Raw genomic sequence first — 18,183 nt, forward strand, 5'->3', positions numbered from 1 at the left:
CCTCCAGGTTCTAGGCCCCTTGGCAGCCACTATAGATGCATTTTCTTGGGCAAAGGCTCATATGCGTGTCTCAGTGGTCTCCACAAATGGGGATTCTTCAAATGACACTCCCATGGACCCCGGAATCCTGCAACAGCATGCCCTGGTGTGCCTGTCCACAGTCATTATTGAGAGGCATGCCCCTCTCTCAGATTATAGAGGTGATAGCCAGGCCATCCCCGTCAGCTTGGCACTACCTCCAGGTTCTAGGCCCCTTGGCAGCCACTATAGATGCATTTTCTTGGGCAAAGGCTCATATGCGTGTCTCAATGGTCTCCACAAATGGGGATTCTTCAAATGACACTCCCATGGACCCCGGAATCCTGCAACAGCATGCCCTGGTGTGCCTGTCCACAGTCATTATTGAGAGGCATGCTCCTCTGGATAACCTCGTGGGTTATTCTGACAACAGATGCCAGCCTGTTTGGCTGGGGAGGCATTGCTGTGGGCACCTAGTCTAGGGGCAGTGGTCCGCCTCCTAGAGAAGGTGGTCCATCAACAGGCTGGAGCTTTGAGCCATTCAGTTGGCATTCCAGAAGCTGGAGAAGAGTCTTCCTGAACAAAGCATACGTCAATCGTCAAGAAGTCACCTAAACTACTTAGCTGCATCTGGAAGCCCACTTGTTGTTCTGATGAGCAGAACTCCTTCAAGCAATTTTCACAGTGTCTGTAGCAGGAATGTCCAGGCCAATTACCTCAGCAGACAGTGGACGTTATCTGTTAATTGCTGTGGATGCCCAACTTTTGACCTGGTGGGCCTTTCTTGCTTCAGAGTCCAACGTAAAGCTCCCCTAGCTTCTCATCTCAACATAGCCAGATTCCTGAAAGCGGCACTAAGGTTCAGACCACCAGTAAAACAACTGTTTCCGGCGCAGAACCTTAACTTAGTCTTACATGGACTCAGGTTTTGTATGAACCTCTGCAAGAGACGTTCTTGATGGATCTTACCACCAAGACCGTTTTCCTTGTGGCCATTAAATCAGTGAGATGGATGTTGGAGCTACAGGCACTGTCAGGCAGGGAGCCCTTCCTTAAGATCACAGGAGGTGGGAGTTTCCTTGTGCACAGTCCCATCCTTTTTACTGAAGGTTGTGTCAGCTTTCCATGTCAATCAAGAAATAAGATTACTAGCATTCCAGTCCAGAGGATTAAAGAAAAAAAACCAGATTCTGAGAGAGCTAGCTGTGAAGGGCGTCCTCTTACGTTATCTAGAGGTTACTAATGAGTTCTGACTGACTATCTGTTTCTGCTTACCAGTCAGGCTAGACAAGATGGATCTGCATGACCATCTCAGCATATATTGCCTGCAGCAAGCAATTGCCAGTCTCTTTGAAGGCTTATGCGACAAGAAGCATGGCTTCTTCCTGGGCAGAAGCTCGGGCAATTTCGCCTGAGATTTGTAGACCAGTGACCTGGTCCACATTGCATTTGTTCTCTTCTGGAGTCTGTCATAGGGTTTGTCTCTCCAGGGATTCAACACAAAGTTAGACAAGTTCCTGCTGAACCAGAACGTACGCAGGTAGGGCTAGCCTCAGGGCGCTGGTCTTTGACCGGAGGGCCGCCGCGTGAGCGGACTTCTGGGCACGATGGACCACTGGTCTGACCCAGCAGCAGCAATTCTTAAGTTCTATATGGCAGCATGGGAGGACTCCATCTTTGGGTCCTCAGTGTAACAACAGGCGCAGAGGTCCCACCCTAAATTTCTGGGACTGCTTTTGCATGCCCCTACTGTCCAGAATGACACATGTATTGCACTAGAAAAAGAGATTAGATTCTTATCTTTCTAATATAGTTTCTAGTAGATGTAGTGTTGGGGGCGGGGGTTCCAGAATGTGTTATTTACTCTGCCTGCCCCCTGTCTCAGGCCCATATGCACATAACTCATTGTGTGTTTAACAATGGTCACTAAACCAGTTTAGCGACAAAGTCTTACATCTATCGATGCCCAAAATGGCAAATTGCATTCTTTTCCATTATTTGTAGCAGCCTCCGATAATCGTATGTAAATACATTACAATGAACTAATCATTATTAAAATGAGCATTCCAATTGATGCACAAAATGAAGCTCTGTTTTTTTTTTTTACACTCCAAATCTCTGACAGGTTTGGAGGTGCTGGTAGTGTTTAAAAAAAAAGAGTGCTGAACAGCGCTTTTTTTTTTTTTTTGTAATGGGCATAGATGATATGCATGGGTTTACATAAGCACAATATCTGTCCCCATTAAAAAAAAGATCAGGCCATCCCACCCCCCTCCCAATGAGGTTCCCCAAATTTAAAAGAAAAAAAGAGTAGCAGGAGGGAAGCCCACACCCTCCTGCCTTTGGCATAACTGGACCTACACCTCATGACCTAACTTGACCCCTCCATACCTTATTCATGACAGCATGAGGGATGCCCACTCCCTCCTTCCTTGGCATATCCAGACCCCCCCATGAGCCAAACCCTCACCTCCCATACCTTATTCAGATGACAGCAGGAGGGATTCCCACTTTTTCCTACCAGCAGGCCCATGTCTTTAACATTGCGGGCCTTCCCTTTTCTGGTGCATCCTGAAATGCACTGAGAGGGGCCCAAGGCTCTGATTGGCCCAGGTGCCTAAAGCCACTTTCTTAGGAATACCAAGATGCACCAGGAATGTGCCTAAGACCTTGATTGGCCTTAGGTGCCTAGGCCAATCGGAGCCTTAGGCCCCTCCCAGTACATCTGGAAAGGGCAAGGCCTGCCATTTTGAAGAGGCGGGCCTGCCAGCAGGAGGGTATGAGCATCTCTCCTACTGTCATCTGAATAAAGTATGGGAGTTCAGGGTGGGGGGGGCAGTTGGACGATGCAGGAGGGAGTGCGCATCTGTCCTGATTTTCATGGTGGTGTTGGGGGTGAACCCTCCTGCTGTCATCTGAATAGGATAGGGGGGCTCGGGTCGGGATGGTGGAGGGTCTGGTTATGCTAAGGCAGGAGGGAATAGACTTTCCTCTTTTTGTAAGTTCAGGGGCTGTCATCAAGAGGAGTAACGACATTTTATTTTTTTTATAATGACAGATATTATTTGTGCGTAACACATGCATAACATTTGTGCCCATTAGTAAAAAAAAAAACAAAGAAAGTCTTTTCCAAACAGCTCAGCGGCAGGAGGCTGCTTCAGGGCTTCCCCTGCTGCTCAGCTGTTCGGGTTTCCCCTGCCGGTTCTGCACATCAGTTGCTTTTCCAACAACTGATCAAATGGGATTATGGCAGACCTTTGCGAAAGTCATTTGCATATGAAATTGAACATCGATTGCCGTTTTCAAATAGGACATTTACCGGCCCCATAGCAACCCACAAGATTTTTAACAGTGATTTTAGAGCATCTGAGCCTCAGACCTTAAGAGTATGAAGAATAATCTATCGCTATAACACACAGGGGAATATTTGAGCTCTATAAATGTTTCTGTTTAATATGGTTATTTCAAAGTTTAGTTTGTTCAATTACAATATTTAACGTGTTTGTTATACTTCTTTCAGAGTAGAACAGAAATATATTTCAGGGAGTCTCCCTGTACCCTCCTTCGCATGTGTTTCTATTTAAGGCTATCGCCTGCTTTGGTACAAACTGAAGGGGAAGGCAGAGCCCTCTGGAGGAGTTGGAAACCTGGTGTGGATTCCTTTTAGTGCTTGTGAATATTTATTGTGAATAACCCTTTGCGACCAGATTTTCCCTCCTGCACTATTCACTAACCTCTCCTGCGATCCGCTTCGAATCCATGCATGCAAATGAGGGGAAATACATGCAAAGTAGGCAGGGACGCGATTCACCAAACAAATTAGGGACACCGATTGGGCTGGCCGATCAAGAATAGAAGTGACTGCTGGGGACCAGTCGCACACATCTCTGCCGACTCTCCTGCTTCATTGCCGCCCTGCACTCTTTCCCCCGATCTTCCACTGTTGCCCTGCACTCTGCCTCCGGAGGTTTTTTCCCTACCCTGCTTTCTCCCCCAGTCAGTAAGAAATGAAGTGAGGTCGCAGCTCGGGGCTCAGGTCATTTGTACTGCTCTGCCTGCTCTATAACTGGGACGTGTTTCTTAGCTCTTGGCTGTCTTTAAAGCAGGATTAATTGCTGGAAGTGCACAATGGCGTGTCTTTCAGTGCTTATTGGGCAAGCTGACATGTCCTCTCTGCTCCCCCTGGCTCTGCCGCCTTCCCTGCTGTGCGAGCCCGTGGGTTTAAAGTGGGGCTGCACGCCACAGTGCAGTCTCATTTTAAACCCGTGGGCTCGTACTGCAGGGAAGGAGGCAGAGAGCAGGAGAGCCTGGGCGGCAAGAGCAGGGCTTGGAAGGGGAGAGCAGGAGAGTCGGCACGCGTGAAGTAAAGTTAAAAAAAATTTTTTTTTTTAAGTTGCGGCTGGTCTAGACACATGCGCAGAGGTCTGCCCCTGTGTTGGGATCGCAGACCTGCGAACCATGCCGGCAGATGTGCATTCCGATCGCCCCCATCTGCATATTAGAGTTTAGGGAATTCATCGGACCTGCCCTGATCGGGCCCAATCAGGCAGGTTCATGAATCTAGCCATTAGAAAGTTGTGCACATAACTTCTAATTAGTGCCAGTTAGTGTCTATTACGTGTTAATTGACAGTCAGCTTGTTAAATAATTAAGCTGAGTGCACAGATCGGCTATGCACACTGATTTGTGTGCATAACCTAAAGTGCTATGTACAGAATTTGGAGGCAATTTGGTACAAATAAAGGAGCAGTTGCAGTCTGACCTTTTATACTTGAAGCCTTCCTAAGGAGGAAACTTATGTCCCCTCAGGGACAATTTAGAAAGGTGCTACTTCATATTAATCAGATCACTGGCAGCATCAAAAAAATGGCAGAATGCACTGTGTTTGGAATCTGATTTTATTTATTGATTAAGACATTCCACGTACAGATGAGCCTTCTGAGCCCATATGACAGCTGAGTGAGTGAGATATTGCAGCACTTCTGAGACTAAATTTCAAATCCCATTAGCAGGGAGCAGATTAGTAATTAAAGCCACTATCATTTGAACATTTTCAGGGCCTGGCGTTTTAAAATGTGCTTGCCTTGAACAGGCTAATGTCAGAGGTTCTGGTTTAATAAATATCAGGGGATTTTCATATTGTTGAATGGCCCAAATCATAAAATCTTTCAATACTTCCTCGCAGAGAGAGAATTACAAACATTAGCACCCATTCAAAAGGTTTCTAAAGTGTGTTCTCCATTTCACAGCTTTACTGGGTTTGAGGATGCACTGCAAGCAAATCTCTTGAATATTTATTGTGAATATTCTGAAAACCTGGTTGGCTGGTGTCCCTCCAGGACCAGGTTTGGAAACACCAGTGGTGTAGCGAGGGGGGTGGTCTGCCCGGGCGTGGTCATCCTTAGGGTGCCTGCACCCCTCCGCCCCTGCACCCTTTCCCCATACCTTTTTAACTTCAGCGTGAGAAAGCAACAAACTTTGTGCCCACGTCATCTTCGGTACTTTCTCTGACGTCACTTCTGGGAGAAAGTGTCGTCAGAGAGCTCTGTTTGAAGCTGATGCGAGCAGCAAGTTTGTCGCTACTCACGCTAAAGTTAAAAAGGTATGCGGAAGTGTAACATCAAAACATTGCAATGTTTTGATGTTACACATCTGTATTATTTTCTGTTTTGTTGTAAAACCTTAATAAAAACTCATTGAACTTAAAAAAAAAAAAAAAAGGTATGCGGAAGGGGTGCGCACGGTGGAGGGTGGAAAGGGGGTACCACTGCCCCGGGCACTGGTCACCCTCGCTACGCCACTGGGAACCACCAGACTATTTTCAGTTAAAGGCACCCAAATTTGCTCCTTCAGAATTTATTGCATTTAGAAACTTGGGCTTTGCTCATGGCAGTGCACAACATAGCAAAGCATACATTGAATATGTACAGCAATCTTAACATGAACCTTCATACTGATACTGTAGCATGCTTTTACTGTACTGGGTACAATTATGCCATAAGAGTGGCATCGAAACTCTGTCTAAGATTATGCCACTCATTCTACATGATATCTTTTCCTCAGTCAATAGTGGTGAGTATACTGCAAGATGTATTTAGTTGTGGCTCCATATATTTTTCCTTGTTCTAATTAATTAATCTTTAAGGAGTTTGGCAATATTATGTCATGGACATCAGCCCTATTTCACTCAACTTTAGAATGTACAGTATACCACCGCGAAGCTGCCGTTCAGAGTTTGCAGCCTCAGTTGTTTGCAAGTTTTTCCTTAGAACCTTAAATAATAATTTTTCACAGAAACCGCAAATATCCTCTGCAAATTATTAATGACTTTTTTCTTGGCAAAATATAATTTTAACACTAATTTATTTAGAACAATAAAATTTACTAATTTATTAACTAAATTTAGTAATTTATTAACGTAAACTCAGCTAAATTTCCATGTAAATGTTTGGAAGTAACCAATCAGGAGGTTTGAAAGATTTGGTGGGAGGTTTGAAAGTAGCCAATCCGAGATGCATTCCCACATCATAACAGTTTACCGCGTGTAGCTATCTCGAGTGTTTTGCGATCAGGAGTACCATGTCAGTAAGTTTCTGTGATATTGTCAAAAAGGTAACAACCATAAGAAATAAGAATATCGTCAGGATGGAATCTGCCTTGGCATTGTGGAACACCGACTGCAGGAAGAACATCCCCTTGGACGGTAACATCATCTATGAGAAAGCACGGATATTGTACCATATTTAAGGTTTAAACTATAAAAATAGGCATTTTTTTTACCACATCCAATATTTGCAGTTTTTCACAATTCGCAGGTGCTCTAGGAACATAACCCCCGTGAAATTCGGGGGTCGACTGCATTCATAATAGAGAACTCCATTCATAATAGAAGAAGTCGTATATCCAAACTCATCAATCTATGATGACTCACAGTGAATGTACAGTAGTATCGCTGAATGAAAGAGCTCTTTGGCTTGTTTTCATTTCCACACTATCAGATGGGAAAACTAGCCCAGCTGGGCACTATAAACTTCAGATAGTGAGGTATAAAGAGTAAAGAACACAACACATTCTAAGAATAGCTCACTAATAACCAAAAAGGAACAAAAATGTACTGTATGTTTAGTACATTTAAAAACATGCTAAAAATGTCACAGAAGAAAGATATTTACACAGTACTAGTCACACCACATGAAAGTCCTGTTCACTGTGAAGATTCTGTCCCTTCATTGACCTCTAGGAAAGAGAGAGAACATATGCAGCTGAAGGGCTAATTTTCCCACACTATCATTCCTCTAGAACATTGGTCTGAAACTCGCGGCCCGGGGGCCACATGCAGCCCGCCAGGTACTATTTTGAGGCCCTCAGTATGTTTATCATAATCACAGTAAAATAAAACAGTTTCTTATCATATGTCTCTTTAGCTATAACTTACAATATTATTATTAAGACTTAGCTAAAAGGAAAGATTTATAAACTATAAAGAGTTTTACCTCAAGCAAAATTGTCATTTCTTCAATAAGACATTAACTATTTTTTTTTTCTGAGGCCCTCCAAGTACCTACAAATCCAAAATGTGGCCCTGCAAAGGGTTTGAGTTTGAGACCATGCTCTAGAAAGTTCATCCTAAAAAGTGGGCTTTTAATTGACGTCTTATAATTTACTCTTCCTATCTGTGTCATGAAATGTGAATCGTTGGTGTCATTTGTCAACAAAAAATTGAACATAATAGATTTTCCACTGGCAATTGGTTTGCCAGTAAACTTTAAAGTATGACTCACATCCCTACCAGCCCAAGTTATACTAGAAACAGAAGTTTGGAAATATGCATATACGTATCAAGTCTCAGGTACTGAGCAATCCAATCCACATTGTTGACATCCAGTTTTTATGTGCACTTCATCAAAGTGATTTTATTACTGTATCTTTTCCAGAAATAAGAATGCGCTTCCGGAGGATGTGATAGGTCAGAGTACATTAAGGGGATTCAAAGAGGGATTGGACAAGTTCCTGAAGGATACGGGGATTGAGGGATATAAATAGAGGTAGAGATAGGATTATGGAAGGGTATAGATAGAAGAATAATGGGGATTGAAAGGTTTTAGACAAAGGATCATGGACCTGATAGGCTGCCGCGGGAGCGGACTGCTGGGCGCGATGGACCCCTAGTCTGACCCAGCAGAGGCAACTTATGTTCTTATAATAACAAGGAACTTCTTTATCAGAACTGCCTTGCAGACAGAGAAACAGTTGTTTGACTCCATAGACATTAGAGTTTGACACGATATAAGTCAACAGTGACTGCTGTAATGGGCAATAGAGTATGACCTTTCTTACCCATCCATTTTCTTCGGTTGTCCTGCTCGACTTTACACCAAGGCTACTCAATTCTGGTCCTCAAGGTCCACAGACAGGCCAGGTTTTCAGGATATCCACAGTGACTATGTATGCACATCACTATCATGCATATTCATTGTGTGCATATCCTGAAACCTGGCCTGCCTATGGACCTTGGGGACGAGAATTGAGTAGCCCTGATTTACACCATCTCCCTTACCTGCCCTTACCAGGGTAAGTATTATTTAGTTTGGTAGTTCTCAAACCTGGTCCTGGAGGCACCCCGGCCATTCAGGTTTCGGGATATCCACAATGAATATTCATGAGAGAGATCTGCATGCAGTTGAGACAGTATGCAAATGTCTCTCGTGAATATTCATTGTGGATATCCAAAAACCTGAATGGCCGGGGTGCCTCCAGGACCAGGTTTTGGAACCAATGGTTTAAGTTTATTCAAGCATTTGCTATACTATTATTTGGGAAATTCAGAATAGTATACAATATTATATAGGGGGGCAAAACAATAAGAAATATAAACCATAAACACTATTCATTGTAGGACACTTCATAATTAATGGGAAGTTTGGACAGACAGAGAGAGACAAGATGAATGCCTGTCTTCTAGGCCCAGTTCATCTCCAAAAATCCTGGTGGTAATACTAGGTCTTCACACCTTACATTTAAGATATGAGAATTCTGTTCATAAAGTGCAAAGGAAGAAAAATCCAGAGTGATGGGGCAGTAAAAGAGAAAGCAAGTGCTTGATTTGCTTCATCGTAAAACTTTGACCCTGAAAGAAATTTATTTAATTTTCTATACCATTCTCCCAGGAGATCTCAGAACAGTTTACATTAACTTATTCAGGTACCCAAGCATTTGTCCCTGTCTGTCCCGGTGTGCTCACAATTCTATCTAATGTACCGGGGACAATGGGGGATTAAGTGACTTGCCCAGGGTCACAAGGAGCAGCTTGGGTTTGAACCCATAACCCCAGGGTGCTGAGGCTGGAGCTTTAACCACTGCGCCAGATTCTCATGTGATCGTGTTTGCCTAAAGGATCAAAAACAGCCTAAGGTGATTAAAGAGAGAAAAGGGATGGTCTGTAAAAAAATGCCCTGTAAAGGACAAGGAGAATTCACAGCCAGTAAAGAGGTGGCATGAATAAATTTACTAGTACGGTAAAAGCCTTATTACTGTACAGTGGTGCCTCGCACAACGAACGCTGCACACAACGAACTTACATTACATTACATTACGGATTTCTATTCCGCCTATACCTTGCAGTTCAAGGCGGATTACAAAAGATTTGACTGGACATTTTCCAGTGAAGATACAATTTTTTTTTTTTTTTTTTGACAGAGGAGAGATAGCTGGATAGATTCCTAAGGGGATTTAGGGGTTGGATAGTAAAATGACAGTGCTGAACTGTGTGATATGGACAAAGAGAATATTGTTAGAGTAGGTAAGATTACCATCTAATTTTTGGGTCTGTTTGCTTGGAAGGTGTTTAGGTGGGTTATTTGGGGACGTAATATCTTGAGGTAGGTGAAGAATGGTTAAGATATTTGGATGAATTTTTTGAAAAGCAGGGTTTTGATTTCTTTTCGGAATGTTTTCATGTCTTGATTCACACAACGAACTTCGTTTCACACAACGAACTTCACACAACGAACTTTGTTTCACACAACGAACTTCGTTTCACACAACGAAGTCGCCCGAGCTGCCGATGTATTGCATCCTTCCGCGCAGGCACTGCAGGCAGTCGTTAGTCACTGCGCTTAACTGCCCTCTCTCACTGTATACAGTCGTCCTTTTAAGATAAACTCAATATTTTTTATATATCATGGCTTCTAAAAAAAGCAGGAAGGTGATTTCTGTTGAAATGAAACGGGAAATAATCAGAAGGAGTGAATGTGGGGTAAAACAGTGTGACCTCGTCAAAGAGTTTGGCCTCAGCAAGACCACCATTTTCACCATTTTGACAAATTTATCTTTTTTTATGTCATCTTAGCATATTTTATGCTGCAGAACGAATTATTTTTTTTAACATGTATTGTTATGGGAAAACGCGTTTCACATAACGAACTTTTCGCATAACAAACTTGCTCCTGGAACCAATTAAGTTCGTTGTGTGAGGCACCACTGTATTTATTTTTAAAATTTTGTATTCCGTATATAACAAGTGGATTACAGCATTTATATACATGAATCCAATTATTACTATGTCATTACATCACAGACACAATTCTTTACAAATATTCAATCATAAATGACAGGGAAAAATAGAGAAGTTTGCCAAATCTTACAGGAATGCTCTGACAAACAAATGAGTTTTCAGAGATTTCTTAAAAGACTTCAGATTTTGACAGCTTTAATGTACCAATCAGAGCATTCCATAACCGAAGATCAGCCACAGATATTGCTGTCATCCATGTTTTTTTTATAATGTATCTCGTGTACTTACTCAAGTGTTAACTTCATTGCTGACTCTGAACGCAGAGAGAGATGGTAAGTACTTTAACACATTAAATCAGCGGTCTCAAACTCAAACCCTTTGCAGGGTCATATTTTGAATTTGTAGATATTTGGAGGGCCGCAGAAAAATTAGTTAATGTCATTAAAGAAATGACAACTTTGCATGAGGTAAAACTCATTATAGTTTATAATCTTTCCTTAATTGCTTCTGATAATTTCAGTTATACACAGCTGAAAGCAGTGCAACATGCAGAAAGTGAAGTTTAGATAGTTTTTCACTTTCTGCATGTTGCACTGCTTTCAGCTGTGTATAGCTGAAATTATCAGAAGCAATTAAGGAAAAATTTATAAACTATAAAAAGTTTTACCTCATGCAAAATTGTGACTTAGATTCTAAAGTATCAACTGCAAGAGACAAGATTTTGGTGTAATCCTCTAGGCTTTTTTTGTAGAGGGGAGAATCAATATCCAACTTGTGCCTGGAAAACTTGTGCCTTAAGTGTTCGGTGGTCGCGTCCACAACTGCCTTCAGCTCTCACCTCCTCTAGCACCGGGAAACAACTGCCATCTTACATCAAGCAGTCACCACCAGGAGAGGTGCCGAATTTCACGAGAGTTCACGAGATTACGTACACAAGCACAAGCTGCACTGCCTCCAGTGGTTACCTTACGTTCTGGAACGTTGCCCGCCTCACTGTTGTAACCTCATGCAAGCGCTTTCCTGAATCTGTATATGATTGTCCTCTCCATTCTACCTCACAATCGTGTACAGAAGCAGGAAAGCGCTTGTGTGAGTTTACCGCAGTGAGGCGGGCAACATTCCAGAACAATGGTAACATACCTAGGGCCTCAAAATAGTACCTGGTGAGCCGCTTGTGGCCGCCGAGCCATGAGTTTGAGACCACTGCACTAGATACTGTGGTGTGGTATATTAGGATGTATTTTTAATGGACATTCCTTTCTCTGTGCTATTTTAATTAGTTTTTTTCTGAACCACTTAGAACTGCATGGCAGGGTGGAATATAAAGTGGATATGACTTGTATACCACTTTTTTGTGGTTACACATTCAAAATGATTTACATATACAGGTACAGTACAATCCCAGTTAACCAGTCCTCAACTAACTGGCACACACACAGAAAAATCCTCCCTCCAGCCCCCGAAGCAGCAGTAGCTGGTCCTGACCCAATAACTTCCCCTCCTGCCCTCCAGACCCAAAGCAGCAGCGACAGCCGGTCAGCAGAGGCAGTGCTGTAAATAGGCTGCTTGTGGCCAGCCCCTGCAGGGCCTTTCCTCTGCCATGTCACTTCTGCCGCAACAGAGGAAAGGCCCTGCCGGGGCTGACCACAAGTACCCTGTTTACAGTACTGCCTCTGCTGACCAGCTACTGCTGCTGCTTCAGGAGAGCTGCAGGTAAGAGAGACTGGCTCTACACACACGGAGGGAGGGAGGGCAGATCCAGGGGGAGGTGGACCAAAAGGGTGTGTGGGGGGAGGAAGGGACATGGATGCTGGACCTGCAGGGTGAAGGAGGGGGGGGGGGGGGAGATGGATGGATGCTGAATCCATAAGTGCAGGAGGAAAGAAAGTGACTCAGACCAGAAAAGAGGGTAGGAAGGAAGGAACAGATGCTGGACCTACAAGTGGGGGTGGGGGATAATAGAGAGAAACACCCCAACCCTGTGATGTCCTGTCTGTCTGTCCAAATTAGATTGTAAGCTCCTCTGAGCAGGGACCATCTATTGAGTGTTAAATGTACAGCACTGCATACACCTTTCAGCACTATATAAATGATAAATAGTAGTAGTAGGAAGAGAGAGTGACTCAGACCAGAAAGGTGAGGTTGGAAGGGAAACAAAACTATTTTTAATAGTAACTCTCAAGCAACTGGAAACTACATTTACCCGGCATCTACCAATCCCTATGGGTGCTGGATAACTGAGAGTCTGCTGTACTTCTTTTGTACCTGGGACAATGGAGGATTAAGTGACTTGCCCAGGGTCACAAGGAGCAGCACTGGGATTGATCCCATAACTTCAGGGTGCTGAAGGATATTCCCACAATGTAGACAAGAAAGAACGAGTGGGCACAATAAAATTTGCAGTATGTCAAGATTATGAAGTAAGCGTTAGGCAGCTGGGGAGGTTACAACTCTAACCATTTACTGGACAGACTGGATGGGCCATACTGGTCTCTATCTGCCATAACATAAAACTTACTTGTATACCACATATACCATTAAGTTCTATGTGGTTCACAAAGACTAGTAATACAAATGAATAGACATCCGATTTCTAACTTCCAAAGTGTTCCCTGAAAAGATATGTTTTTAAGGCACGTCAAAATTGTTGATATGAAGTAAATATATAAGTTAAATCCCTAGTCCATGAGGCTGCCTGAAAAGATAATAGTCGTTCCTGAAATTTCTTGTATTTACATCCTTTCGCAGAAGGGAAAGAAAACAATGAATGAGTTTTCCTAGGATGTTTAGAATTTGTGATAATAAAAGATTCCCTAAGATACTCAGGAATTGAGCCTGTTAGTGCCTTAAAACAAATACAGCCCAGCTTAAATTTAACCCGTGCCTCAACTGGAAGCCAATGCAGTCGACGATAAAAATCAGTAACATGGTCATACTTAAGAACATAAGAATTTGCCTCTGCTGGGTCAGACCAGAGGTCCATCCCGCCCAGCGGTCCGCTCCCGCGGCAGCCCCTCAGGCCTATCACCTGTGCAGTGGTCCCTGACTATTCCTATAACCTATAACCTACTTCTTTAAATTGAAAATCAATCTAACTGCTGCATTCTGAATTATGCGCAGTCTATGATGGTTCTTCTGAGTACCTACAAAATGAATAATATTACAATAGTCCAGCTGACTAAAGACAAGTGATTGAACCAACAAACAAAAGGAGTTAATATCAAAATATGCTCTGATAGTTCTTAATTTCCATAGAGTATAAAAACCCTTTCGAACCAATGAATCGATCTGATTTTTCATTGTAAGGGTACAGTCTAGAACTACGACACGTATCTTTATAATTGACTGAATGCACTATAGTATACTTGTCCCAAGAAAGCAGGAATTCTGTCACCATTTCAGTGGATTCCTAACATTTGCATTCAACTTCATTCCCTTCAGCTCTGTATCATTGCCAGGCTGAAGAGGTGCATGGTGATTTATGTTTTAATTCGTTCTCCATTTTATAAGTAAAAGTAATCATTATCCAACCAACACAAAGCAAAATCTATAACCTAACAGCTGAATGTGATTTAAAGGCATTTGACTAGAGAGAATAGCCCTTTCCTTTCTATCTGTGGATCCTCCCTCTTGTTGAATTATTTCGTGCCCCACCCTTGTCCCCTTGAGTTGTGGATGTCCTTCTCTGCCTTCTCATGGAATAGAAAATCTTTATGACAAGGGATACCAAAACCAGTAGTATACTGAGGGGTGTTAGGAGGGGGGGGGGTCATGGGCCCCCCTGGGTACTTGCTTGAGGGGAGTACTGGAAGATCAGAAAACAAAAGCACGGGGCCTTAGTGATCTGGTGAGTATGTGGGTTTGCACAAATATAATCCTATGGCACTCAACCCCTTTTCCACTCTTCCAGCATCACCTATCTTTTACGCCCCTAACTCTTTTCTAATAGTAAGAGGACGCATGGTTTCATTTTGTTTCATTTCTGTCATTTTAGCGCATGCTAAATCATATGAATTCAGCATATATAGTTTTAGCATGAGTCATTTAGGGGCCCTTTTACTAAAGTGCATTAATTGCAAATTGACACCCTTCAAGTGCTACCACACTAATACTGATAACTGCTTTTGCATTATTTTTAAACAATTAGCATTTGTTAATTTGTGCCTTAGGAGCATTTTGGGCTAGATTCACAAAGCAAACCGATCATGTGCCGATCAGTTTGCGACCCCTTTGCGACCAGATTTCCCTCGGGCCCCATTCACTAACCTCTCCTGGAATTCCTCTTTGAATCTGTGCATGCAAATGAGGAGAAACGCATACAAAGTAGACAGGGACGCGATTCACCAACCAAATTTTCCAAACTGACTGGGCTGGCCAATCATCCCAATAAGCGACTGCTGGGGACCAGTCGAAAACGTCTTTCCGACTCTCCGAAGCCCTGCTCTCTGCACACCCTGCTCCGAATCTCTCCTGCCTGCCGCCCTGATGCTCTTCTCCTGCCTGCTCTGCCCCGAATCGCCGCCCTGTTCGTCCCCGGTTTTCTCCTGCCTGCTGCCCTGAATCTCTCCTGCCCTTCCCCGCACTGCGAGCCCGTGGTTTTAACCCGCGGGTTCAGGCAGGTTAAATACCACGGGCTCGCTGGGCTAAAAAGTATTTAAAAAGTAAAGTTAAAAAATAAAAAGTCACAGCTCAGACGGGTCTAGATGCATGCGGAGACCTAATGAATATGCATGGAGCAGATTTGCATGCCTGTCACTTCCATTATATGCAGATCTCTCTCATGCATATTCATTAGGGCTAGCCTGAAAGCCCGACTGGCCTGGTGGTCCTCCAGGACAGGGTTGGGAACCACTGCTATAGAGGACGCCGCTAGGCACCTACATTAGGTGCCGCTAGACACCCTAATTGCAGCTGCCTCGCAACGCCTAAGTTCAGGATCCACAAGGAACTTTTTGAAATTTATTTATCAATTTTACATTTTAACAAAATCAAACATTTTGTACAGAAAGATTGTATGTTAGTACAACACTTTAGGAAAACAAAAAAAAGTTTCAATAACTTCACTCTATTCACACAATTTCAAGTCCTCAATTTGATCCAAGAATCTATGAGTGAATGTAAAGGAAAATTCAAAGAATCAAGTGCAGGATCAGATTCAGGTTGAGCAGGAACCTCAATTAGACTTGACAGCAATGTTGGAAGTATCTGATAAAGATTTGGCTAAACCAGCAAATCTTCTATTATCTGTGGCATTACTGCCAGACAAAGAATGGATATTAAAAATGTTCTTTAAAAATAAATTCAAGGAGTTTCTGGGTTTGAAAATCCAAGTGTTCCCAGATGTTAGTAAAGAAACTCAAACTCAAAATTGTAGACGTCAATTTCTTTTATTGAAACCAGGTGTTGCTCAGTTAGGCAGTATTTTCTTCTTACGTTTTCCATGTAAATGTATAGTAAGGTATCAAGATAATAAATATGTGTTTTTTGAACCGGCTTAACTTACAACTTTCTTGACACTGAAACGTCTGGAAAAGGAAGAAACATTGGCTAGATAAGTAGACATATAAGCTCCTTGACCAGTCATCAGATACCTTTTTTTGTATAAAGTTTATTCTTTGAATTTTCCTTTACATTCACTCATAGATTCATGGAACTTTTTTCATTGGTTTAATCAGCATGGTAATTGACCGTGCTGGTTTTCAGTCAATCAAAAAATAAAAACATTAATTAAACAATTTAAGAGTTCGGCCTAGTGATGCCTACGTGGAGGTGCCCTCCTATGCCTAAGGATGCCTACCGACGCCTATCTGAAAAAAATAGGTGTAATTAGAGGGTGGAAAAAGGCGTGGTTGAGTTAGACATTGTTAGGCGTCTGATGTAAGTGCCAGTAAATTAGGCCAGTGAAAACCTGGCCTAATGGAGTGGTGCTTAACTTTAAGATGCCTAGCGCCGCCTAAGTCCACTTAGGTGCCTCTAGGCATGATTCTATAAATGGTGCTTAGCTGTTGATTGACAACCGCACCAAGTGGCACTTACATTGTAGGCACCGTTTATAGAATCAGACACCCATTCTATGAGGGTTCTTCAAAATGTTTCTGCACTTTCATATTTTTGCGGGAAATGGTTGGGGGGTGAGAAGTGGTAAGAGAGCGTGTTGTAGAATATGTCATGTGACTAGTCAGGCAGGCAAGCCAGCTCACCTTGCAGGTAGCAAAGAAATCTGAGATATTTAATAAATAGTGTTTAAAAACATAAAAGTGCAGAAACTTTTTGAAGATTCCTAGTAACTACACAAATGATGGCTTGTGGTGTGGTAACTACCCTGCATTAACTTCCATGGGCAGTCTATACCCTGCAATTTCCTGCCCTCTAACAGGGCAGGCAGCTAAGGCACAAATTAGTTTTCACCAGCTGTAATGCCACTGCAGTAACAGATACCATGCTCATATGATTAGGGTGCGTGTTAATTCATGCATTAACTGCGTAATGCACTTTAGTTAAAGGGCCCCTTATTAAAACAGAAGGTCACACACACATGAGAGGAACCCTTTCTTTGACTTATCTGCTGAAATGCATATTTTTGCTTTCAGAAGGAAACTCTAGCTGCTGTGCTCTGTGCAGAGTTACAGAGTTCACATGATTCGTAGCAGTATCAGATACCAGTCTTCACGAGGTTGTGTGTGATGCTGAATCTCCCACCAGCAGCTCCTAAGAATTTAGAGACTATCCAGAGGAGCCGTTTAACCATATAAAACAAAGCCCAGCAACAAGAAATAGAAAATGAAGTATGAAAGATATCAAATGTACAGGTCTGATGTTGAAACTCAGCATGTAACATTTCAGAAGGTTGTACAGTGCACAATAAATTATCATTTGCACTTATTGCCTGTCAGTCCCATCAGGGTGTCAAAGCAGTTTACAATGTAAAAGCATTTATGCAGCTATAATGGCAGTATAAAAATCCTAGTCATACTGGGGACAATCCGATATCAAGACACCTAGAATTAAATACCTGGAGGGTGTGTGGTAGGGGCCTATTCTATAAAGGTAGGGATACCAGACGTCCAGGAAAACTTGGACATGTCCTTTTCTTGGAAGATGGTCCAGGTGACCAGCTGGATTTAAATAAAACAGCTGTTTGGGTTTTCAAAGGGCGCTGAGCTCAGGGCCGCATCTGGAATACTTCCGAGCATGCGCAGATGTGATGCGATGACATCACCCACATGTGTGCTTGCGTGTGACATCATCACATCACAGCCGCACATGCTCGTAGGCCCTCCAGACGCGGCCTCCGAACTTGAGGAAAGAGAGAAAAGGTTTCTGTGGGGGCGGGGCCAGGGCGGAATGGAGAGGGGCTGGAGTGGAATGGAGCAGAACTGGGGGTGGGACCACATGTTCAGTTTTTGGCTCCACAAAATCTGGTAACCCTATATAAAGGAATGTACAGTAGGTACTTACTTCCTTTTATAGAATGCTAGCATAGCCAAGTTTAAATGATCATATTATTGAGACACTCACTCTATGCCAGCATAGATCAGTGTAAATTTGAGTACCTATGAGTGGCAGATACCCATGTAACTTACAGTATTCTTAGGGTTACCAGATTTTCCTTTGAGGAAATCCAGACCCATGACCACGCTCACAGGACTGCC

Source organism: Geotrypetes seraphini, chromosome 10 (genome assembly GCF_902459505.1).
Source record: "Geotrypetes seraphini chromosome 10, aGeoSer1.1, whole genome shotgun sequence".
NCBI classification, from domain to species: Eukaryota; Metazoa; Chordata; class Amphibia; order Gymnophiona; family Dermophiidae; genus Geotrypetes; species Geotrypetes seraphini.